The sequence below is a fragment of the Anomalospiza imberbis genome, chromosome 12 (genome assembly GCF_031753505.1).
Source record: "Anomalospiza imberbis isolate Cuckoo-Finch-1a 21T00152 chromosome 12, ASM3175350v1, whole genome shotgun sequence".
Lineage (NCBI taxonomy): Eukaryota > Metazoa > Chordata > Aves > Passeriformes > Viduidae > Anomalospiza > Anomalospiza imberbis.
In genome coordinates, this window is record NC_089692.1 from 3,655,313 (window position 1) to 3,680,866 (window position 25,554).

The 25,554-nt window shown below is 40.3% G+C and overlaps 2 long non-coding RNA genes and 1 pseudogene across 2 annotated transcripts; 1 reads left to right on the forward strand and 2 right to left on the reverse strand.

The window, feature by feature from the left end:
• Nucleotides 1-2,753: 2,753 nt before the first annotated feature.
• Nucleotides 2,754-16,195, forward strand: LOC137481058 (uncharacterized). Its single transcript, XR_011003277.1, has 3 exons — nucleotides 2,754-3,912; nucleotides 15,451-15,543; nucleotides 16,068-16,195. It is a non-coding gene; the product is annotated as an uncharacterized lncRNA (long non-coding RNA).
• LOC137481057 (peptidyl-prolyl cis-trans isomerase-like 4 pseudogene) lies at nucleotides 8,394-11,111 on the reverse strand (annotated as a pseudogene).
• A 2,450-nt stretch (nucleotides 16,196-18,645) lies between the features above and the next one.
• On the reverse strand, nucleotides 18,646-20,826 carry LOC137481059 (uncharacterized). The gene is made up of 2 exons (XR_011003278.1): nucleotides 19,794-20,826; nucleotides 18,646-19,678 (listed from the first exon to the last, which is right to left on the reverse strand). It is a non-coding gene; the product is annotated as an uncharacterized lncRNA (long non-coding RNA).
• Between the last annotated feature and the right edge of the window lie 4,728 nt (nucleotides 20,827-25,554).

Here is a 25,554-nt window from a genome sequence, read left to right on the forward strand (position 1 = left end):
CCTCCTGTTAAAGTCATGACAGATTAGTCTGAAAGAGATGAATCTTGCAGTGATAATATAGTCCAAATAAAAAGTGCTTTGCTGTGAGCTGAAGAACTCTATCCACTCAGTTACTAAAAATGTACTCCCCACAAATAAACAAAACTCTTTACTTTTAGACAAGTCCCATATTTGTTCTGAATTTAAGGAAGCAATTTAAATAACAACTTGATCATTATAATGATCATAATTCATCCTAAGATTGGTTTAGCTAATATTAACTCTAAGCCTCCTTCCGTAGCTGTTGTTCATCTGGAGTAAAAACCCTTCTGTACTGTCTGAATTCTGGTACAGTTTCTGACAGATCATTCTCCCTGCTGGCTCTGAGATTTGGTACTGTGGATTGCCAGAGATGTCCCTTTCTTATCTGCATAGTCGCTATTCTTTCTCAGTAGGCAGAAGATAAAACAAAAAATTCAGGAGAGCTTAAAAGTTTAAACTATTTCTAAAGCAAGGTAAAAGTTTGGTTTGCAATTATGAAAAATAAGTTTAAACATGACCCCATATTTAATCCTATCAAATATGGCAGTATATTTTGACACAAGGTGTAAGGAGCAGCCAAAACTGAGATGAGTGAGGAAAGCCTTCATCAAGAGCTATGCTGGCAACTCCTGGTGCTCACCCAGAAGACTACTCTGAAATTTTGCTTCTTTCCTTAATTGGTATCTTGAGACCCCAAGGGTTTTGTGTAAATCTTGGGTCCTGGCATAGAAGGGTTTGCATTCCAATACATTTTCCCTGAACTGCACTGTTTACCTGTTTTTGTTGGAATGTAGGTGTGGTTGGGTTTTTTCCCTTCTTTTCCAGATTTGTCTGCTGTAAACTACAAAACAGCATTTCCCCTGATTTACACAGCCAGGAGAAATCCTCAACCAGAAAGCAATTGTTGTTAATTAGTGTCACACTGCCTTAAAGAAGAGTTGTTGAGTCTTTTAATTTTGCATATTTGATTTTATTTTAATGTCCCTGCAGACTGCTTTCTCCATGAAGTTTAATGATGTTAATGATAGTAAAGTTATTTGCAATTACTGTGATACAACTTTGGTTAAGACAAGCTAAAAGGAGAATTGAGCTAGAAACTGGTGATCCTCTCCTTATTCAGTAGTTGCTTTTATTAGCTAACTTAGTTGCAAGGTATCTATGAATGACTTGGGGTAGTAAGTTTGGATATTTACCTAAAATTAATCAATCACTTGACGTTTCTGACACAGACAATATTTCACAGTGGTAAAACTGTGGACCAGGCTCTCTGCTTCACTTAAATTGATTTGACCTCACTGGAGTCTATTAGTTCTGCTGCTTCAAAGTGGCTTCAAGTCCCATTATCTTCCATGGAAATATTCATCCATGTCCTGATCAGTTTTGAATAGAAACCCACTTGGCACATGAAAGATCATGTGCCACCCTCTCTCTCATGTTTCATAATTTTATTTTTCAAGATCTTAACACTGCTTCTATTCCAGTATTCCAAAATTTTTGTTATGAATAGTCTATACTTTGAAGGAGGACAGAGGTGAAAATACAAGGCAGCATATGTTATATTTGCATTCTTTTTAATGTTCAGACTTCTTTTGACTACAAAATGAAATGACAGGGTTTCTACACACTGTGGCTATTTGTAGAAGTAATGTTGTCTACACTTACTGTGATAGAAAACCAGAGAGAAACAGCTCTCTGGAGTTGTTGAAGACAAAAATAGAAGATTTTTTTCAATCTAACTGCAAGGTCTTGCTGGTGTCCTTACCCATGATTATACTGTTTCTTCTACAATGCTGATATTAAACTTGGGGTTGTGTGGTATCTCGCTAACTTCTAATTGCTCTATCTTTAATGGAGTGTTACTTATTAGGTCTTGCTCTTAATCTTTTCAAAATTATCTGTTTAAACCATCTCAAATGCAGTTCTTTTCAAGACAGAAATAGAAGAGGACAGATTTATCCTATTAATGCTTAGCTCTTGCACACTACCTCCAGTTGGTGACACGGCTGATTAAACATCATGCATTATCTAGTGGGAATGACTCCTCACTCTCTCTGAATGTCTTGTTCTCTGTCACCACCTCCAACTTGCTGATACTCAGCACTGTGAAACTACTTTTTTTCTGCTTTATTTTTTTTTTTTGTTTAAGCCATAGTGTAACCTGAGGTAAAAGATGAGCTTTTTTTTTGTGTAAAAAGGTTCATGCCTTTAAGAATTAAGAAATTCTGTTCTGATATAGAACTCTGTTCTGTGATAGTCATTTTGCCTTTAGGATTTCCAGAGGTTTTTGTTTTATGAAAATCAATCATGTAGTAGACATTTTTATGTCAGACTTAGCTGAATAGTCATTAGTTGCTCAAAAAATCATAGAACAATGGAATAATAGGAAGATTCGGGTTGGAAGGATTCTTAAAATCACCAAGTTTCATTCTTCTGCCATAGGCAGGGACACCTTCCACTATCCCAGGCTGCTCCAAGCCCATCTAACCTGGCCTTGGACATTTCCAGGGATGGAGCAAGCACAGAGCACTTCCTGTGAATTTGGTATAATCTGGCCTGGTGCAAGCGATTCATAAAAAGGCCCATTCATTCAACAGCTGACTGAATAAAGTATGGAATTAATATATATTTTTTTTCAGTCTGCATATATCTTCATTTGAAAATCTTTCTGGTTCTTGCAGTCTTGGCAAGGTGAAAGGCACTGCCTCATGTCTCTTCAAAAAGCAAAAATGGGACATTTGCTTTTGACTTCCAATATTATAGAGTTTTGAACAAACTGCATTGATATCTTCTTAATTTAGAAATATTATACACCACATATTTTTGAATTACTCTGGGTTTTGATAAGCAATCCTGCAGTGGCTTTTAATAAAAAACCAAAGCTTTTCTTTTGTCACTGAGGGCCACTTTGATAATCCACACCCATCAGATGGGATCAGCTGGACAACACAACCCTGCTGTGTTCTGCTGCAGGTATATGTTGGATGGAGGCCTAAAGCAGAAAAAGCAAATGCTGGATACTCAAGGAACAGGTCATAGCATGGGAACTGAGGAGGGGACACTGGACACTTAAAATTAGGTGGGCTTTTAGGAGAAATAAACTCAAAAGCTGAAGGCCCTTGATTAAAAACAAGCAGTGTGAAGAGATTTCAAGATTATTCCAAGACAAATATCTCTTGAATATCCTGTGACAATTCTATATGATGCTTTTCCTTTGAATTAGCTTCCCGATCCAACCACTTTTTCTTTCCAAAGGTCCAGCAAGGCATCTAAAATAATTTGCAGTCAACTATTCTGCGTTGTATAAATATTTGATGACATAAACTCCTGTGGGCGCTTGCAATAATTATACAAATTGTAATGCTAATCCCTGGTATCAATAATGCCTTTGGAGAAAATAGCATTATATACTTCAGTCCCAGAGAATAATAACAATATTAACGCAGCGCTGACACTTGGCAGCACTGCCTCTCCAGCCTGTGTTCACTTGGCAATTGGAATTGCAAAGAAGCAGGGAAAGCAGACATTTCTGGCTGCAGTTCTGCTTCCAGAGTGGCAGAAAGAATTTGGCATTTAATGATATGCAAAGTGTTGTTCCTGTTTTATTGTAGTATACTATACATGCCTTGGAGCATGACTTGGAGTAATTTAACAACTGGAATAACAGGCATTTGGGAAGAAACTAATTTCATAGGAAGGCAGATCACAGACACTAGGCTTGTTCATAAAAATGTTGCCTTGTCATGCTTTATGACGTTGCACCTCAAGCTAGCAAGAGGATGTGAGGGGCAGCATCCCTCAGTTCAGACTGGATGATCCACTTGAGAAAACACCATTACTAGTGGATGTAAACATGGTCCCTAACCTTTACAGACCCACATCAAAGATCAAAAGGTTGCGTTTTTATTTAATTTTTCTCTAGTTGTCAGTTTGGACTCCTGCACAGGTTTTCCTGTGGCTGCCCCATCCCTGGGAGTGTCTGAGGCCAGTCTAGATGGGCTCTGAGTAACCTGAGACAGTGGAAGGTCGGGGGTGGAATGGGGTGGGCTTTAGGGAGGTCTCTTCCAACACAAATAGTTCTGTGAGATCCCAGCATGGCTGAGGCTGGAAGGGCCCCGGGGCTGCTCTGGTGCCACCTCCCTGCTCCAGCAGGGCCATCCCAGAGCACAGGGCACAGCAGTGTGTCCGTGTGGCTCTGCAATATCCCCAGGGAGGAGACTCCACAGCCTCTCTGCACCATCTGCTCAGGATTGATGCTGCCAGGTGAATCCCATCTGGCCTTGTGGATGTCTAACTGGTCATTAACCATTGTCCCCTTGGTTATGGGGGCTGGAACAAGACGATTTTTAAGGTCCCTTCCAATGCAGGGTGGTCTGTGATTCCATGGGGGCTTCACTCAGTCACCAAACTCCAGCTCTGGGATCTGGGTATCCTTAGCTTTGGTATTAAAGAGTGAGGCAAACAAGTCATGAAGGAGCTCAGCTTTTCCCTCATCCCATGACACTGTCCTGCCCTCTGCATCCAGCAAAGGATGGAGTCTTCCTTTTGTTGCCAATGCATTTTACAATGTTCATTGTCTTTACCTGCAGTGCCAAATTAAGTTCCTGTTTGGCTTTGACCCTTTCAGTTTTTTCCCTCCATAACTTCTCAACATTCTTTTAATCCCTCCAAGGTACTTGCTGCTCCTCCAAAGATGATAGACTCTCTTTTCTTTCCCTGAGTTCCAGCCTGAGTTCTGTATTTAAGGAGTTTCCAGGCTGCAGTTACAGTCTATTTCCTTGACAAAATATATATTATGGAGCTCTAAATGATTATATATAATACCTTTCTGTGAGATGCTTATGTATCCTTATTTAATGAATAGGATAACCATATAATATAGGGGGAAAATAATTTGGAAAAATCAATATAACCAGCCTTCAATCATTGGACTTGATAATGTCTTGATATGACAATCTTGCTTTAAAAAACCCCACACATTTCCTAAATCAAGTAAGAAATCAAGACTGAAAGTGGTATATTCTTGCCACTTCTGTGTTACTATGAAGACTTCAGGGTGTCTGACGAGGTAATAGACAAAATGCAATAGGAGATGGGTGTTATATCCTATCCTGAATTTTGTTACAGTTGCCATTTTTGGTGAATATTAATTCACTTCCATGTGACACGTCTCCTGAAACATTAGAATTCAATGATATAATGAAATTCAGAATAGAACATGCCAATGCTCATTTGAGGCCTGTTTTTCATGTTCCAGTCAGTTGAATGAAAGCAATCCCTTAGGAAATGTTTTAGGTGAAATAATAGAACATTTTTCTATGTGTTCATGCTAAAAGTTGGGTTCAATTTCAGCTGTAGTGGCCTACAAATTTGGTATTTTAGAGGCTTTTTTCCACTTTAGTTCTTAAAATTTATTGTGTATTATCAAGTGATCCTTTTTGCTGCATTTTTAGCAACTAATCTCTGATCAAAGAAATATAAAGCCTAAACATCAAAAGTTCTTCTTAAGGGTTTACAAATCTCTGCATTCTTCTATACCACAGAATGTGCTGGCTAGTTTGGAGTATGCTGTGTATTATTTTGGGGGTGGAAGCCTTCAATCACTTAAAGAATAAGAGATTTACTGGTAATTTTTATTATTCTGTATTATATTAGCTTTTCCATTTTTCATCAGAGCCATCTGGAAGGTAGATGGCAATAAAGACATTGAGTATAATTATAGTAATTCAGACCCAAAAAAAGAAAAAAAAAAAGATGTAAAAGTTCTAGTATACTAGAAAAAAAATCTAGAAACTTTCAATTTCTGAAAAAGAAAACCAGAACAACGGACTGAAAGAATAACAAATGGAGCAGAGAAGTCAGATAAACATCAGTGCTGAATGCTGGGTATCTCCCTGGACCTGGCAGTAACTGAACATGTCCATGCAGCAAAATTTTACAGGATCTATTTTTTAATAAATCACACAGAAATCTTTTATATTCATTAGCGTTCCTCTCTTCAGGAATTTTACTGCAGTAAGAAAATCTGAACATCCCCAAACAATAGACCATTTATCAAAGCTGTAGGTGTGAAGGAGCATGGCAGCAGTGGGGGTGTGTGTGTTTGTAGGTGTGGCTTGATGGGAAAGCACTGAGATCCTCAGGAGTGGTGGTGCCCTACCAATGTGGAAGTGAAGTGTTTGTCAGGACAAAGCCTGGCTAACTCATAGAATCATGGAATCTCAGAATGGTTTGGTTGGAAGGGAACTTAAAAGTCATCCAGTGCCACCCCTGCCATGGCAGGGACACCTTCCACTGTCCCAGGCTGCTCCCAGCACCAGTGTCCAACCTGGCCTTGGGCACTGCCAGGGATCCAGGGGCAGCCCCAGCTGCTCTGGGCACCCTGTGCCAGGGCCTGCCCACCCTGCCAGGGAACAATTCACACAGAATTCACAGATTTCACAGAATCTCTGGGTTGGAAGAGACCTTCAAGATCATCGAGTTGAACCCAGCCCCAACACCTCAATTAAACCCTGGCACCCAGTGCCACATCCAGTTTTGTTTTAAACACATCCAGGGTTGGTGACTCCACCACCTCCCTGGGAAGGCTATTCCAGAACTCTACCACTCTTTCCATTAAAAACTTTTTCCTAATATCCAACCTATATTTCCTTTGATGCAGCTTGAGACGGTGTCACGGTGTCCTCTCATTCTGTCAGTGCTGCCTGGAGAAAGAGACCAAGCCCACCTAACTGCAACCACTTTTCAGGGAGTTGTAGAGAGTGATAAGGAAGTTGTAAAGCGTGATAAGGATTCCAGTTCCTTCCCAATACCCCATCTAAACCTGCCCTCTGGCAGTGGGAAGCCATTCCCCCTTGTCCTGGCACTCCATTCCTTGCAAATAGCTTCTGTGCATCTTTCCAGTAGCTCCTTCAGGTAAATCCTGGGGTCATCTGTTTGCCGTACATGTGCTGCCTTCACTGTTAGAATCTCAAACAGATCTCAAAACAGTTTTCAGTCAGCTCTGCTTTCTGAGGTTTTTCAGTGAAAATCCCCTAAAATCCTACATTTGCTGCCAAACTCATGGTATTGTGATGATTTCTTGTGTACTGGCCATGACACTGCAGCTCTGAAAGCATATCTTATCAAAAAACTACCATGCATGGAAGAGAAAAGAACACCTATTTCAATGGCCAGGTGAGATCTCAAGGTCTGACCCTCTGATCTCCTCTCCCTTTTGACAAAGTTCAGATGTGGTCTCTGCACTGATTCCTTTGACTTTTCTGCTCTTTTTAACTCTTTCCTTGCTTGCTTCCCACTGGACACAATCTAGCGCGTCCTCTGCTCCTGTTATTAATCACTGCTGGTCCTTTCAGACTGTGATAAAATCATAGAGTATCCTGAGTTGGAAGGGACCCACAAGGATCATCTAATACAACGCCTGGCCCTGCACAGGACACCTCATTATTCTTCCTTTCTCACCTAATCTACAGGATTTCCACTTTTTCCCCCATTTCCCCCCCTTCCTGCTAGAGATTCCTCCTAGTGTTGTGGTTATTCGGTTTTTAATTTACTCTGTATTTGCCAATTTTAACTTTTGGATGCCTTTTTTTTTTTCCTCCCTGCTCTCCTGCCATAGTGACACAAGCATAGGGAAGAGTGAGCTGCACCCCTGGGGGTTTGCAGGGCTTTTGTGTTTACTGTGCGTAGGTGGTGGGACAGCTGTGTTGTCTCCACTTGCAGTAACATTTCATTCAGGAGAAACATGGTTTAAACCAAATTGTGACAGGCCATCACTTCACACTCATGGAAGAATAAAGGAGATAGTAACGATGTCTGGGGAGAGGATCTGCTGCCAAACCCTTCTGAGGAGGGTTTGTGACCCTTCTGAGGTGGTCTGTGACCGTCTGCCATCAGCTCCTGTGAAGCACAAGGGTCCCACATTGTGTTTTAGAACACAGAGATCGTGGGGTGGCCCAGATGTAACAGGTTCAGATTTTTAGGAGGTCTGTGGTTTCCCCATAATTATTCAAGGTCATGGCATGGAATTCTGCATAAATTAACTGCATGGCTTTTCCCTTCCTGTTGCCCCTGTCCTGGAAAGTGATGTTAAACTCCTCATTGATCTGTGTGGGAGCTCAGCTGGACTAGCTCCAAAATGCTTTTGAAAGTCCTACTCATTCTCCCCACACTTTGATTTATCCAGTCTATTCTAAAGGGCAATTTCAATCCCTAATGGAAGCCATCGGTATTTTCAAATGAGGCACCTTTTAAAATGTGGAAATAGCTTGGAGAATAATTCCTGGTAAAGTAAATGTTGAGTGTTAGCTTTTTGTTGTTGCTGTGCAGAAAAATACAGTTTTGCTTGGGGTCGATAAGAGATTGAAAAGTGTGGGTAATAATAAAAGCTGAAGTGGGAGTTACTTTAATAATGGGATGTCATGTGTAAGCCTATAAAATAAACAGTAATTATCACATTTGAGAAGCGACTCTGTTAGAATTCACATTGCTCTTGACAGCTTCATCTGTACATCAAGCCTTTCTGGAATATGCATTTTCTTGTTCCTAATGAGCAAATAAATGAAACAGGAATTCTTACCCTGATAGAAGGTGTTGATTTCAACAAAATCTAAACAAAAAACTAGATAAAAGAGAGCCAGAACAGCAGACTGGAGGATTAGTTCTTGCTAACACATTTTGCTTTTACAGAGCAAGATAAGAAACAGAGCTGTAGTTTTATTATTTATGGTTTTCCCCCATATTTTATATGGCACATGTTGAAGGGAGTGGGCTTTATGTATTGCAGCAGAAAACCAGATGTTTAAAGAGCAATAGTGGATTCAGAATAAACTTTCTAGATTTTGCAAAGACACAGTAATATCTCTTGATTGTGAATGACAAACTTGGGTGGTGTAGATAGTTAAAAGAATTATAAGAGAAAGTTAAATTTATTATTTTAGTTCCCCTCTGTCTTTTCCTTGTCCTTCATCTGTACTTGTCTTTTTGTCTGCTGCAAGTGTAATCTCTCTCCTGAGAACAGCTGCAGCTCTGTGTCTTTTCAACCTTGGTCCTCTCCCTAAAGCTTTCTTCATGCTTTTGGTCAGAATCCTTAGATTTTTTGATCCTCTTGTCATCATCTTCATCTTCAGAGTGGTGGTGCTTTTTCTTCTTCTGTTTTTTAGCCAAGTGCGACTGACTTATGTGAGACTCTTATATCCTCATCCAGCACGAGGTTGTACTTCGTATCTTGCTTTGCTTTTACCTTTCTTTTCAGAGTAAATTTCAAAGGTTTGTCATATTCCTTCTCATAGTTCTTGAAATCTTCCTTGGTAGCTTTCCTTCCATCCACCTTTTCCCTTCCCTTTGATCTTTGCAAAGACTGGCTAAAATCCACATGTATCTGTCTGTCCTCTACCAGCACATTGTCCATTTTGAGGTAGGCTTTCTCACAGTCTTCCTCTTTTTCAACCTCAATGAAAGCATAACAAAGAGATTCACCAGTCTTCCAGTCTTGGATCACTTCATGACTTTTAATGGGACCAAATAGTGAAAATATTATCTCTAGGTCTTCACCTGTGGTCACAGGATTCAGTTTACAAACAGCACATTTTCTGGTGGCTTGATGTCTGCCTCTGGTAAGTCTCCCATTTCTAGAAGAATGACACGAGGTTTTGCTTCTTCTTCTGCCTGAACTTCTTCTATTTCATCTGCAGACCGTCCTGTCATGTCATCAATTTCTTCATCTGCTCCTATTCTGCCACTGTTGAAGTGTTCCTTTGTAGGATCTGGTGAGCGATCAGGAACACACAAGCCAGGTGGATCATTAAAGAAATCATCTAAAATTACTGTATGATTTATCTGGATATTTTGATATGGGATAAAATCTTTATCTACAAAGGTTTCATTAATTGTCTTCAGTACATCCATGCCTTCTGTCACTTCTCCAAGTACTGTATGTACACCATCAAGGTAATCCAGGTTTTCCCCTGTGGTAAAAAGGACCTGTGATCCATGCTGATCACTTCCATTGTTCACCATTGACACAGTTTCCTTCTTCTTGTGCTTGATTCTGGCCACCTTTCCTGCCTCAAAAAATCTGGCTTGATCACCATACAGTTGACAAAATATGGATTCCCCTCCACGGCCAGTTCCCATGGGGTCACCAGTTTGTGTAATAAAATCCTGCTGTACATTGTAAATAAGAGAATAGTTGTAGTGCTTGACTTTGCAGAGCTTCAGGAAATTCAGACAAGTGCAGGGCTGCTCCTCCATGTACAGGTTGCCCACCGTGGTCTCCAGCAGCACCGTCATGGCTGCATGCACCCAGCCCGCAGCTCTCTCCTTCTCCCAAGATTATTTGATTATTATCAATTTTGAGTTCTTAACTAAATCCTATAACCTTGGATTTTATTTGCAGCAGTTCTTTAAAGTTTAGAAATAATTAGCTCATGAGAAAAAATATTACTGCTCAAGCAGACATAGTTGTTTTAATCATGCACCTGTTTTATTGCCACAACTCTAGAAATTTATATATCTAAAAATGTTTGCAGTGAGTAATCTGTAATCTTTTGTTATACCTGAATCTACATTACATAAACTTCTAATGGATTTGTCACACCCTTTTTAATCCCTCCAGAAAAATAATTCTGTTCACAGGTTGTCTGTAGATTTATTGTTAATAAGATTAAGCAAAGTTAAGGTCCAATATTGTCAGATTTGAGTAATACTAAGATATGTTCTGTTAATTTGATTAAGGATGAGTTATCTTCAGTTGATTTTGTTAAATTAATCTCTGCTAAATTTGAGTGTTACTGAGTTTGGACAATATCCAGTTTAATTGTTCTTCACTTTAGCTATTTTCTGTTTTATTCCAGTTTTATTGAGATTTATTTTCGGTTCTGTTATGTTTTTATTTAGTACAAATTAAGTGTTGGTAAACTTACGTAAAGTTAAGCCTCATTATTGTTAGATTTGGTGTAATGTTAAGTTACAATTTGATATCCTTTTAGGGCTGAGTTCTATTAACTACATTTTGTTCTGTCAAAATTAATTTCTACCACGTTTGAGTGTTGTTTAATCTGAGTTACTGTAGATTTCATTAATGTTTTGGTTTGAAAGACAGGTTTCTGCTAAAGGAGAGCAGGTGGGGCACGCGCCACATGGGTGTATTCACTAGCCAGGTGGTTTTGGTTTATTTTTTTGTTTGTTGAGGAAATATATCTTCAGTAAAAGTGAATTCAGTGCACTGACTTCTCTCAGAGGGATGTTAATGGCAAAGCCATTGATTTGGATATCAGCAGGATTACTGACTTCTCTACAGTTTGTCTGAATTTAGCCTTGTGTCCATGGGCACGCTCTGGTGCCAAGGAAAAGGGGAGATGTGGTGTCCAACAGGGCAGAAAAGGGGCTCAGTGTTCAGAGAGCAGGCAAGGGAGGAGCAGCAAGGGGCAGGAGCTGAGCCCTGCACGGTGCTGTGGCAGAGGGAGCCCCTTGGCTGGGCAGGCCAGCCCCTGGCACACCCCGAGTGCCACCCGTGGCAGGGCTGATACCGATGTCCTGCCTGCCCACAGTACCCGGGGAAGTGGCAGCAGCACATCTTGGTTCCCAAACCTGTTTGTCACCCTGCTCAGCACAAATGGATGTTAAATTAGTCTCAGAGACAGCCTGGCAGTGGCAGTCTGGGCTGCCACTGGTGTCACCCCAGGGCGGGGGTCTCGGAGCCTCCAGCCAGCCCCAGGGCTGCTCTGGCAGCACTGAGGGAACAACTATTGCAAAGACTCCTCGATTCGCTGGCAATTCCACCACAGACCAAAGCCTTGCTGCAGCAGAGATCCTTTTTGGATAAGGATAACGTTTGGGCTAAACGACTGATGCGGAGCTGACACGAGAGGTGTTTCCTTGAAGCAGCAGGGCACAGGTGCCAGTGGAAGACACTTCTTTTCCAAATGGCTTCTTTTCAGCTGTTCACAGATATTGAAGGCACCTGTCTCTGGTGTTTGCATTTCTTTTCAGTCAATGTAATACCTGTTTTTTTGCTTCCTCCTTTTTAAAAACAAGGATCATCCCATATGTGGTGGTGCTATAACTCTGCAGTAAATTTTACCTGACTTCACAAACCCATGGGAGTTAGTTTGCATTTGAAGGAGAGGTGCTAGTTTTTCCTTTTAAAAATTAACATTCAGAGATGTAAATTCTTATTTACCAATGCCCTGCTGTGTCGAGAATAACATTAATATATGACATAGCTTTAACTAAGCCAAGATTTCTATCTGGTAATTATTTTTTTCCCACCTGAATTTTTCTGTCCCTCACAGAGAAAATGCTTTGTATTACACAATGGAGTTTAAAAAGCCACAAACTGATTTAGATTTGTGGTGCATAATTTCTAGTCATTTTTATGTATATTAATGTTAAATCATGTTCTTGATTTCCATAAATGACCCACATAACATGCCAAATTTCTTCCACATTTTAAACAGCCCTGGGTTTTGATGAACAAAAATTGATAGGTATGAGTTGAACAAAAGAATACTGATGACACATAATATAAGCCTTGATCTAAAGTTGTGAACTTGTCAGATGATCTGCCAAAAATGGATTATTTTTTAAAAGTTGAAATATGGCTGAGAAGCCTGCTGGCCATTATTCAAAGCCTTTAATTTATTACATTGATGCTGTTAGACAAGTGATAATCATAGGCTTTAATTTCCTGCAGAATTGGGCATAGGTGTAGAATGCTTTATATCATTTAATATGCAAAAAAACCCTCAGATCAGAGAATGGAATTTCTATCTGTGTCACTACAGGTTGTCTAATCTGGCACAGATTGGTATTAATACACTACATAAAACTGGAATTTTCCTAGATCTCTGGTATTTCTTTGCATTCTTGATGCTCACACTTTCAAAAAATGTGCAAGTTCATGTCCATCTTCAGTATTATGCAAACTGTAGTAATTTGCTTTATTAAATGCCCTATTATTTTCCTCTGCATTCAAAATACTCGTGTTCTTTACTCGAGCTGGATTGTTGAGATCTGTGGTGGGTTGCACCATAAACTTGTTGATTCTCTTTCTTTCTGCAGTTAATAGTAACCCAGAGCACCGTTCCCAACGTGACAGTCATCCAGCACAGATAATTGTATTTTTGCTATAGGATTTTAGATTCTGTTTGTGTAGTTTTGCCTTTTTTTGCAAGAGATAAAAAGACACTTAGTCCCCAGGGCATGGCTCCCCTGGCCCTGCCAAGTGCCTGAGCAGCTGAATGGAACTGATAATATTTGGCATTTACCAATAGGTTAATTTTACTCAGCTACATATAGGGCTCCAAGAACAATAGGTTTCCACAGATTTTAATTTTTTTAAGGCTTTTGTGAAAAATATTTAATTTGCAAATTGTTTTAAGCTTAGCACCTTCCTTCAAAGCAGCTTTTTCCCTCTGCAGGTTTGCAGAAAATTGTCCATTTCCTTCCTGTGTGTTTTTTCTCTTTTTAAAGGTTATTTTTTTAAATTAAATATTCTTCACAACATGGAGAAGATACTAGAAATATTTAACCAAAAGTGTCAATTCAGCCTGGAGAAGAGGTGGTTTCTTAATTGTGGTCCCTTTAGAACCTACAGGAAAGATGAAGAGAGACAATTAACAAGGGATATAGTGCCAGGACAAGGGGGAATGACTCCCACTGCCAGAGGGCAGGGTTATGTAGGATTTTGGGAAGGAATTGTTCCCTGTGAGGGTGGGGAGGGATTCCATGATTGTAACAATTTCATTGTCTTTAATTTATATTACTCAAGAATCTAACACAGTATCCTAGAAAGTGAAACATTTTTCCACTTAATGTGTGTTTTGGTGGACTGAGAGTATAAAAGGATCTGACTTCACGTTGTAGAATAGAACAGGCTATGTCTCTTTGTAAGTAAAAGCTAATGTTTTGCATTTTAACAGGGAAAGAAATGAACAGTGGCACTAAAACCACATCTGCCAGAGCAGAGCCTATTGGCAAAAGTTACCTCTTGTTACAGTGATGACAGTATCCAGATGTCACACAGTTAGGGGCATTTGCTAAAATCTTTTTGAAGTAGGAACACCTGTGACCGTCAAAAGTGATAAATATTAGATAATAAAATGCATTCCTGGTAGGTGCACGGTGTAACCAACACAGTCAGGGATAGAGCAATCGCATTTCCTCCGCCTCCCTTCAAAACACTTGCCTCTGTTTATTCCTATTTACTTAGTGCTGAATCTTTGAGAGCCTCCTACTTTGCTTTTTTGCAGCTGTTTTATATATAACATGTACTATTGCATGGTTTCTCATGTGCTTTCCTGGGGGAGCCTTTGTGGGGGAGTTTTGTGTGTGGGTTTTTTTTTGTTGTTGCTTTGTTGTTGTTGTTTTTAGATTGATATTCCAAATAAAGGAGTAAAGTTCAAATGTCTGGAGTTTTAGATTGGGGTAGCCACTGGGAACTGAGGGTGTGTTTTTCTGTGCAGCTGCACATTTGCTTGGGGCCTGCTGGGTGTTGCCCCATTAAAAGTAATGAAATTAGATGCACACATTGCCATGAGCGACATTTAAGCACAAGCACTTGAAATGTCATTCTGTGGGCTTTGCTCTCCTTACTTTCAGTGAATCTGAAGCATAGTTTGAGGCTGTTGTGGAAACAGAGCCTACAGCATGCCTGAGTTCTTTATTTATTTGAAGATGACCTAACCTAAAGCAAAGAAATCCCAAAACAACACAACAAATCCCTTTGTTTTGCAGTGGCCCATAAAAGCTTGCCCTGTTGCAATCCCTCCTTCTGGAGAGTTAACTGGAGCCATTCCTAGATTGGATTTGCTTTGCTCCCTCCTTACAGCTTTGAAGCTGCTGGTAACTCCCTCTGTTCTCCAAAACAGCAAAGAGGGCAGTACAACACCATCCTCTTGCATGGAGGAGAATGTTGTGTTCTATAACTGCACTGCTTTCAAATGTGCATGTTCAATTCCAAGAGAATATTTAAGGTATCCGCTGAGTATCTGTGTCTAAATGGAAATGGATGCAATTCTGCATTTCAGGGAAAAAAAAATATGATTACACCTTTAGTTTTTGAATAAAAATGAAATTACCTTAGTCCTTGCAGTATCAAAATCCACTGTTTCTGTTTGCCACATCGATAATGACCTCTGGGGTTGATGTTCTGCTTCTCAAGGGGATTTCGTCTCTGCTCTTTTGGCTGGACTCCAGGTTTGGATTACAATTTCAAGGTTACAGTTTGTTTATTTTTTTATCCAGAGACAGGGGAGATCAATCCTAATCTATAGAGAGACTGAATCTCAAATGCCACAGTGCCAGAGGCTTGACCCTCAGAAGTGCTGAGCGCTCGGAGCTCACGGGCTGTTGTGTGGCACCTCAGGGGTCACTCCTGCCCCTGCCACCCTCTGCTGTGCCCTGGGAACTGAATTAGTCTCTCACTTTCAGAGCAGAGGATTTTCTTCCAATGGACTCAGTTGAATCCTGTCTTTCCAAGTAAAGCAGATAGTGGCATTCATGAGTTTCTCTTTATTCTCAAAGGTAATGTTTGAGTTTACTGGTTGTTTTCCTTTTATTCTTAGACTGTTTTCCACTAGTCTGTTCTGCTCTTGCATGCTGTGATCCTTTGTTTTCTATGTTAGCTCTGAAATATAAGAAAACCAGGCTACTGGTTCAGGCAGCAGCTCCTTTTTTAGGAACTAACCTTTGGTCTTTGGTGGACTTGAGGCAGTGCTGAAGAACAGAGGGCACTGCTGTTCTGGGTGTTGTCAGCACCAGTAAAGAGAAACACAGACAAACTGATTCATTTCTTTCTACTTCAGATTAATCCTGAAAACATTTTCCTGTGGTCACCCAAGTGGAGGTTTCCCTCCACCTCCCTGGTGCTCGGTGACCTTTAGCAGTCCCAAAAGGAGGCTCAGTGCTGGTGACAGTTGGGATATGTCAGCAGAACCTGAGTGAAAATATCCCAGCACAGCACTTCTCCAGGATGACTGAAATCCTATTTTTGGAAACGATAACATCATAACCTTTTAATTTTCCTTTCTATTTTTTCTGGGTGACAGATTGACAAGCCTAGTGGATGAGGCTGTCTATTCATAGAGCAGGTTTGGCGTGGGCAGCAGCCTCGATTGTTCCCCACACTGTCCTGCTGGTGTCAGCCCTGACCTCGGGAGCTGCTCTGAGCCCAGGGCTGCAGACAGCAGTCCAGAGCCCTTCTCCTGCCGAGCCTGCCCAGGTGACTGATGCTCAATGCCAGAGCAGAAGTGGCTCTGCAGAGCCAACAGATCCTCCCAGACATTGCATTGATCACCCACCAGCCGAGCTGCTCCGGGCTTGTGCTTCCAAACAACCATCTGAATTCCTGCCCCAGCCAATCTTTTTCATTCTGTCTCCAGTCTTTCATGCTCTTAACCACTGCCGCACTTCAGATGGCATAATTAAAATCTAGGAGCAGAATGTGGGTCTTCTCTCATGCAAAATTATTTTAAGTATTACTAGTATAGTCAAAGAAATAAGAAAATATCATTTTACAAGTTGTTGTTTATTTAATGTTTCCTTAATATAGACAGCAGGTTATAACACAGGTTATGAAAAAGGCGTGCCATAAGTTAACCTTTGCAGCTTATTTTTCTCTTTGATCAGTAGCTCCCCTTCTGTAATCCTTGTTTTCAGTGCTGATGTTAGCACCATCTCCATTTGCTGTATGTGAAAGAGAATGCTTCCTGATAATGAAGATATTAGTCAGACAATTACCAGAATTGCTGCTTCTGAGTGTTTTACTACAGAAGAAGTGTCAGGGGAGGGGGCGGGGGGGTGCTTGCAGCAAGAGATTGTGCACAAGGAGAGTGATTCTGCTGTCCCTGCTCTTGCTGGTGGGGATTCTCATCCACCGCCTCTGAGAATGAACAGCAATAAAGAATATCCAGAACCAAGATAGGATAATATCTAATCATTTCCTGAACAGACAAAGAAAGTTTTGGGGTGAATTAGGGCAAATTTAGAAGAGTATTACTATCTCAGCTTTAATGATATGATACTTTATATTAATTTAAAATTCCTCAACTTCAAAATATTCTTGTGGCCTCCACTCTCAGCCCACACAAAGCTGCTAAGACAAGGTACCTTTCCAGGCTAGAAAGAGCCATCAGTCAGCAGCACACAATAGATATCAAAGACATCCCACTTCTGAAGGTATCATTAATACCAGTGCAGAACAAAGTGCACTGCAGCTTTTCATACCTCATCGGAAAGAAAACCACAGTCAATCCCACCTTGCCTAGCTGAGAAGGAGGAAGAGATGTATACTCTCAAAGGTTTCTCAAGGATGAGCACAAATTATGTCTGTTCAGGCAGTGTTTACTTGGCTTTCTATTTGCTTATGGATCACTCTAGTTATTCCTTTAGGAAATTAAGCATTATACTGTCAGTCTTCAAAAATATGTATTGTTAACATTAACTTCACTTTACATTAAACATTTAAATTATATATGAGGCAGCTCAGGGTAAGGGTGTGCAGTGAACTGTGGCGTGGAGACTGGAAGTCTGTGTGAAGGCCCTACACCTGGCCAAGCATGTCTGGACTCAACCACAAAGGAAATGATAAACCCTGTCTTAGTCCCAGTGACAGCAGAAGGAAGGTTTGCAAACCTCTCACTGAACCCTCTGTGCACGTGGGTATGGTTTGGGAGGACAGAGCCTGGGGATGGCGCTGGGAGCCACCCAGTAACTCTGAAGTGAAAAGGAAAGGCAGAACTGCCATGGGAAAGCTCCCTCAGCTGGGTGGCTCCAGCCCTCCTATCTCTGCTGGCAGCATCTTCACATTTTCCCTGCCAGCCCAAACACACAGAGGATGCGGCAGGGGCCCTTCAGAACATGCTGAGGTAGATCCCTGAAGCACACCCGGGTGAAATCTTGGGGGGGGGGGCACAGCTGGAAGTGGTTGCCACGGAATTTTCTACATTCCCTTCCCCTTGCTGGGCTGCACCTGTGCCTAGGCAGACTCCTTTACTCCACATTTCAGTGGTGAGCCATTCGGACCCACAGTATGTATTTTAGTCCTCATTTGTTCTGCAGATTAAGCTTTTTATTTGTGAGCATAGTGTCACTTTTCACTATTCTGTACCCTGCCAGGCAGAAACAGGTGCCTTATTTGTGGAAACTTTAAAGCACAGTAATACATAACACTAGTGGAAGCTCTCATGTTATTCTTACAGCCTCTTCAGCCTTAGTTAAGTGAAGTGATAGGATATGACACTGCTTTTTGTTTGTTTGGTTGGTTGTTTTTTCTGGTAACTTTTCCAAATAAATTTCCTGCAAATAAGGTATGACATTATTAGGCAGGTACTGAAGTGAAAACTCAGTGCTTGTTTGCTTTGTAGCATTGTTTTACTTGTGCAGTGAAAACAAAAAATACTGTGGCAATGTGAGTGGCAGCTACACATAATGGAATGTGTGTTTCTCCCTGTTTATGTTTGCAACATCAGGAGTGTTAATTAGAAGGCTCTATCTCCTGTGCAGTCCTAGCTGCCATATGTAAATAAATGTTACCTAGTTTGAGGTGAGTTATCCCATGTGTAAACAAGCAAACCAGACTTAGTTCAAACTTTTTGATAATTCACAAGATTATTCTTTCCCTAAGACTTGATTTGTATGATTCTTTAATATTCTGCACAGTATTTGGACTGCATAATGGCAGTACTCCTGTCAGCAACCCTATGCATCCGTCTATCAAAAAATAACATTTCTGTAATTACAGGATGGGTGATGATGGGTACAGGGGAGGGGAATGCTGAGGGACAGCAGGAAGACAAACATAGCAACAAAACACACAATCTACAGAAGTCAGAGGAACATTACAAAAATAAACAAAAACTTGTGGGAATCAGATCAGATTAAGTATTACTGTGGTAAACAGAAAGAATGGTTTAAGTGCAAAAAGCGCGGTAACTAAACAGAATTTGGTGTGCTTGCAAATGAAGAGAATTTCCACTAAAGCATCATTAAACTGTAGCCTCTGATAAATGTGAAACGCTGCTGAGTTAGATTTGGTTTGTCACTGTTTGCCATTTGATTTTAATCAGTGTTTCTGTGAGTGCATGCAAAACCTGGCTTTTCAGGGAAAAACTGAGACAGGCAGACTCCCTGGAAGTGGGGTTTGTGTGAACAACCGAGGCAGAAATGGGGACTGGAACACACTGAAGAAACAGAAATTGCTTTGAAGTGCCATATGTGGAGGGGAATATTAAAAGTTTTGGAGGTGTGCTAGGAAAAGAAACTTCTTTCTGGTAGGAGTGTAACGTTGTGGGCTGAATTTGGGGTTGATTCAGAAGCTTTTTGCTTTAACTCTTCTGCTGTTTGTAGAATAATTAGAAAACTCTAGAGACATGAGGTGAGTTGAACTAATGTTGAGAAAAGAATCTGTGACATCTCCAGAGGGATGATGGGGGGATTGTAGCCCTTGTACCCCCAGTCCTTTGCTATCCAATTGACCCTTTCTGTTGTCTGCAAGGTGTGGATTTCCTGAGGATTCCCTGGAAGTTCCCAAGTGCTGCTTTCACCCCTGTGTCCTGTCAGGGATGAGTTAGATGCTCAATGGAACAAACATGGACTGAGACAAGGTTTATTTCTGCTGGATTAACTCAAGTTCATCAGCATAGAGAGAGCCAAGCTAGACCTAAAAAAGAAGATAATAATTGAAGAAAAATGTTTAGCAAAGACACAGCCCCTTACCAGCCCATTCAAGCAGGGAACTGAGGCTTGTGGAAGATTGCCCTCTCCTGAGAGCTGACCTTGAGCTGAAGAGGTAACATGGCTCCTTTCTCATTTTCTCTGTATTTGCATGGTTATATAAAAAAAAAAAAGTTCTTCCTTTTTTTTTTTCCTGTATCTTAAAGGCATTTTACTAATGTAATAAATAGAAAAGAAATATGTTAAATAAAAACATGTATTAGATGACATAATTTTAAATATTTAATGATATAATTAAGTCTTATTAATGTAATGGTCTTTATTCTTCAGTTTAAAAATTCACAAGGTTAATTTCCCTTTCATCTTTATTATGCAATGTTTGCCACAATTATTTGTTATATATTCTTATAAATATTTGATGAATATTAGAGATTTTAATTTAAATAAAAATATAGGTCATGTTTTACCATAGTGTTACTCCAGTGTTAAGCTGGAATTAGTGAAATTAGCACAGGAGTGAGTCAGGCCTTGCTATTCCTCCAGTTATTCCAGAGTTGGCTTCTTTGACTTGAGTGATCCATGGAAAACACAACTTTTACTACTCTCTCTGCACTTCTAAAGGCTTGCAAAGAAGCTGAGGGTCACCAGGCTGTGGGTCACATCATTTCCATGTTGTCTCCTCTGGGGGACATTATTTGCATCATCTCAGTCTCAAGTACTTATTCACTTGATTTTACTGCATTTGACAATAAAAAGCACCTGTCAGCATTGGTAAATTAATTTAGAATATATTTCAGGAGGTATTTACTTGATTAATTAAATTACTGGCATTAAAGCCAGTTGTTTTGAGAAACATGATTCTCCCTCTATATGTTCTGCCTGTTTAGGTCCTTATGAAGAAGGAAGGTCCTTCAGCATGGAGTCCTGTACATTTAAATGATTGATATTCTCCTTCATTAGCAGGATTTCTTCCATATGCACCAGAAATATTTTAGGGGAAATGGATGCTTTATTTTACCACAGCATTACGATTTTTTTTAAGATCAGTCTGCCAAACTACAATGTCAGCAGCTGCTGAAAAAAATCACTTTATGGGCAATATGTTGACTTGCCTTCTTAATTAAATAAAAAAAAAAAAAAAAAAAAAACACCCCAAAAAAAACCAAAGCAGAACTCTCTGGAGAAAAATACTTTGAAATAAGCATATACTCCTAATCTGTCACTGTATTCAGAATGGAAAAACAAACACCATTTGAGCTAGCAGCCAAATTTCAGCTTGTGCTGCTGTTAGATTTGCATGATGAGGTGTGCAAAAGTACCTTTCAGCCAGTTTCTTCAGGTGGCCCGTGCTGAAACCCGGGCTTTTGCTATTTTTGTGTTCGGGCTTGGGCTACTTTTCCTTCTGTTAGTAACCACAGCTCCCTTTGGATCGCTTGCCTGCTGTAATTGTCACCTCTCACGGACCTGAGATCTGCTATTCTCCTCCGGATAAGGAAGGCTCTTCATGGAGAGCTGGGCTAAACTGAAGGGATTTACTGTCTCCAGGACAGAGGTGGCAGAATGCAGTCCATTTTTAAGGTATCTATTTTACAGCAAGAAGCTGCCCTTGCCACTGACTGGCTTTCCCCGTTCCTCTGCTCCCCTGGTGCCCAGAGCAGGTGTATGTATTTGCTGCTGCTGTGAGAGCAGTCCACTCTCATCCCTGCAGTGATGAGGCCTGAGCACACCTGGGGAAGCTGACTCAAATCTGATGGAAATGAAGGCAGTTTATTTGCCTGGATCCCTGCCAAGACCTGTCTAACCCTGATGTACTTTAGCTTTCAGTGATGAGAGCATCTATTCCAGCATTGTTTCTGGAATAACTCTTGCTGTTGTGCTGCTGGCAGCACAATGCCTGGGTGCAGTGTGGCTATTAAAATAGAGCATTATGTGTTAGAAAACCATGTATTGGCAAAGTGTGGTGCTTTGCTCTGTCCGTCTGCCTCCTGTGGATGCTAAACTGCACCAGAACTGTGTGTTCTCTGCAGAATGCATGAGGAACAGTCAAGGAACAAAAATTAACCTTCAGCAGAGCCAAGCTGGCAAACGGGAAGCACTACTGTGTGCTTCTCTCAGCACCTCACTTGGAAACCACAACTCTGCCACCACAGCCCAGCTCAGAGGTAGTGATGATGACTCTTTCCACTTATAGGAAGTCCTACTGATTTTACAACTCATAAAAGATTCAATTCTCTCACCCTGTGTAGCATATCCCTATTATAGGCAACCATTTCATCTCTCCTGGGATCCACCCATCCCTCTTACCTCAGCTTTCAGAAGTCCATTAAAAATCTGTTTTGTTTAGAGTATGCTTAGGCTTGCTATTACCTTGGAATTTTATGGTAAATCCTGCCTGAAACTGAATACTTGAGGTCAGAGCACAGTGAAATGAGGAATGGGGAAAAACTCTTCAATGGTTTCCCCCAAAATGAGCTCATTTGTGCAGTGGAGAAAGTTATATGGGGAACTCAGGCATTAAGTCTGCTTTTTAAATGCAGAGGAGCCCTTAGAAATAAGCTTAAATAAGTTAAACTTATTTAAAGTTATTATTTAAACTTATTTATAAGTTAAACTCCCTCTTGCTTCCTCATAGTTTTCCATTCTTTGTCTTGGAGCAGCAGCTGGTAATTTTACCTCTCCACACTTTTACCTCCCCACATCTCACTTCTCCTCCTCTCACTGTTCTTTGGTGGCGGGCAGCTGCTGCACAGAGCCTGCTCTGGCTGACAGACACGGCTGGATTTGTCCAGCCAGGTGAGGTCAGAATTTTGAGGGAGGACATCAGGATCACAGGACAGATGAGAACACACAGAACTTGTTACATGCGTGCCCCGCTCATTAGTTTATTTATATTCATATACACTTGCCTGTTTTCTAAACTACAAAAAGTGCTTTTAAAAGACCCTAGAAACATAATTAGGGCATTTGTTGTTAAGCTTGTTCTAGGGTCATGTTTTGTTGATGAATTTCCTTTTGCAGAGAGAAAACTGTGGTTTTGGTTCTGATAATACTAAAACTGTTTGTACTTTCACATTTGCACAATGGCCAAAAGAATTATTGGCCTTTATTTAACTTATACCTCTGAGAATAAAAATCTGACAGCAACAGGAGAGATTTGATTTTGCATGGAGGAGATAATTCATGTGTAGCCACACAATTAATGCTGTGAACATTGAATTTCTCTTTCCTCTCAAAGAAAAGCAGTGTTCATATTACTTTGGGATTTAGGAGAGTAGCTGTTAGAAAAAAAGGAGAAAAAACTTATTTTAACCTGCTTAATTACTGCACACTAGAGGGCACTTGAGGTAGAGCAAACAATATTTGCACAGCTCCTGCGACAGAGCCAGCTCCTGATGTTCACAAGGCAGAGTGAAAACCCACAGCGAAAGATTAACTTCCCAAATTGCATCCTGTACAACTTGCACTAATGTACAAAAAAAAAAAATGGTTGAATGCCTTGCTGGATATAATTTCCTTTTGTCTTTCTCCTTGTGTTTGATGTACTAAAGGAATAATTGTTTTTCTAACAGCCAACCTGACAGCAACTAGTCAAAATTACAAACAGTGCCTGAGGAATAATAAAACCTGATAATGCGTTGTTATTTTTATGCACTCCCTAATATCACTGGTGCAAAAGGTACACAAATTAGTAGTTGGGGGAGTTATATTTTATAATCTCTGGAGAGTGGAAGAGGCTCAGGGCTAGTTGTGTTTTATATTGCTAAATGAAGTGTTTGGGGATGGCAAAGGATGTATTAAGGGCACACGAGCCCAGGGCTTCTGCTGGGTTAAACTTTTGTTTCTGTCTGACAGAACAGACTTTTCCTTGGGCTGGAGGAGGAATTTGTATGGTTGTAGGAATATGTCTGTCCAGTCAAAGCAAAAGTAACTTCAAAATCAATGCATCTGTTTCTCCTCACATCTCAAGTAACAAGGGACTGGAGTTGGATTAGATGCTGTTCTCAGAAGGCCCAGACTCAAAAGCGAGGATTTTTGCGTGGCTGAGGATCACTTCTGTCACTTATGGCTGCTGCTGCTGCTGCTCTTTCTTCAGTGGGGCTTTCCAAGCTTTCTGTTCCAGTGTTGGATATTGAATTTTAACCATGTGTGATCTCTGAAGGAACCTGGCATTCCTTTGCAATCCCTCACTTCAGTCTCTCAGGGTTCCTAGCCTTGCCTGTTAAAATGTAAACATTAATTTCTTTCAGAGGGAAAAAAATTGAAACCAAGCCTACCCCAACCCTGTACCTTTATCTCAGAGGCTGCTTGTATCATTTTTCCTTGTTTTAATCTATAGGATCACTTGTAAGCACTATATAATGGATTTTTTTTCAAGTTACAGATGACTTCAGTGACTTCCCAAACACAGAAGATCATTATTTTTCCTGATAACCAACTTGTGATAACTGTATGCAAGCAGGTTTTAAAGGTTGCAAGACAGTGATAAGAACCTATGTTCTAAAGGTAATTATGTCTGTGTGCTGGCACAGGGAGCTGATAAAAGTGCGTATTTTATTCAGAAATGTTCTGGACATAAGATAGACCTTCTTGTTTCTTCTTATTTCATGGAATGTCAATTCTAGCATACAAAGAAAATTAAATTAAAGAACAATCCCTCATGTAATTTGAGCAAAAGGTGCCAATGATGTAGAGTGGGTATTGCCTAAGAAAACAGCATTTAATGTGTTTAAAGCTTTAATGCAACAATGGCAGGTGATGCCACTAGTCCATAAACTTGCTTTAGTAACTTTCAAATCAGTTATTAATTCCTTATTACTTTGAAGTGGCATTTTAGTGGCAATTCCTGTAAGCAAAAGTAGCTTGCAGTAATGTCATTCATCTTGATCAAGCAATTCACTCTGGACTCATTAATTGCATTTAATTTTGGATCAGGCCCCATTTCACGTATTAAAAACTGAAATCAGCTACTGATGCTGTGAGGGGAAATATCTCACTGGTAGGGAATAAAATGTGGGAATAAAATAAACTCTGACGGGAATAAAATGTGAATAGGAGGAATTGGCACAGTAGTTTCTTTCCCCCCTCAAACCCTGACTTTGGCATTGTTATTTAAATGAGATAAGCCCAAACACTGACTCCAGCAGTAACCCTGGCAAGGCTGTGCAGTGACTGGGTTGCCCCTGAAGAGCTCATTTCAAGCCACTCCTACTGAATATTTTTAAGCAGTAAGGTCTAAACTCTCTGTCTTCAGGAAACAGTTGATTGCACTGCTGAGGAACAAAGGATTAAATTATGATCAACAACTGTTTTCATAAAAATGTGAAAGTGAGAAAAGATGGTGGAATTCCATTATGCCACATATTTTAGGTGACAGATACTTCCTGTCTGTCTATGTATGGGAAGTCACATTGGGGTTTTAAGCCTTCTTACTCATAAAAGCAAAGCAATATAGAAGTAAATCTTCCAGTTCTCTTCCAAGCTGAGGTTAATTTTTTCCCAATTCTCCTGTCACAACCAGTCAAAAAACCCAGACACAAACAACCCCAAAAAACTAAAACCCACCTAAAAGAAAAAACAATCACACAACCCCCCATTTGGATATCACAAATCCAAAATGAAAAATAACCCCAAAATAACAAAACCAACAACAAACCCATAGCACAAGCTAATACATTTTGTAAATAGTCTGGTTTGTTTTTTTTTTTTTTTTCTTTTTCCCTGATCCCAAAATTTAATATGAAAAAGTGCATTCCAGTTTGATCCAGGGTGGGATTCAATCATATGCATTTTGCAGATGACTACTTTCTCCAGTACTGTCATTAAACTAAAAATCTTCATCCCATTGCAACTGGAGTCAGAACT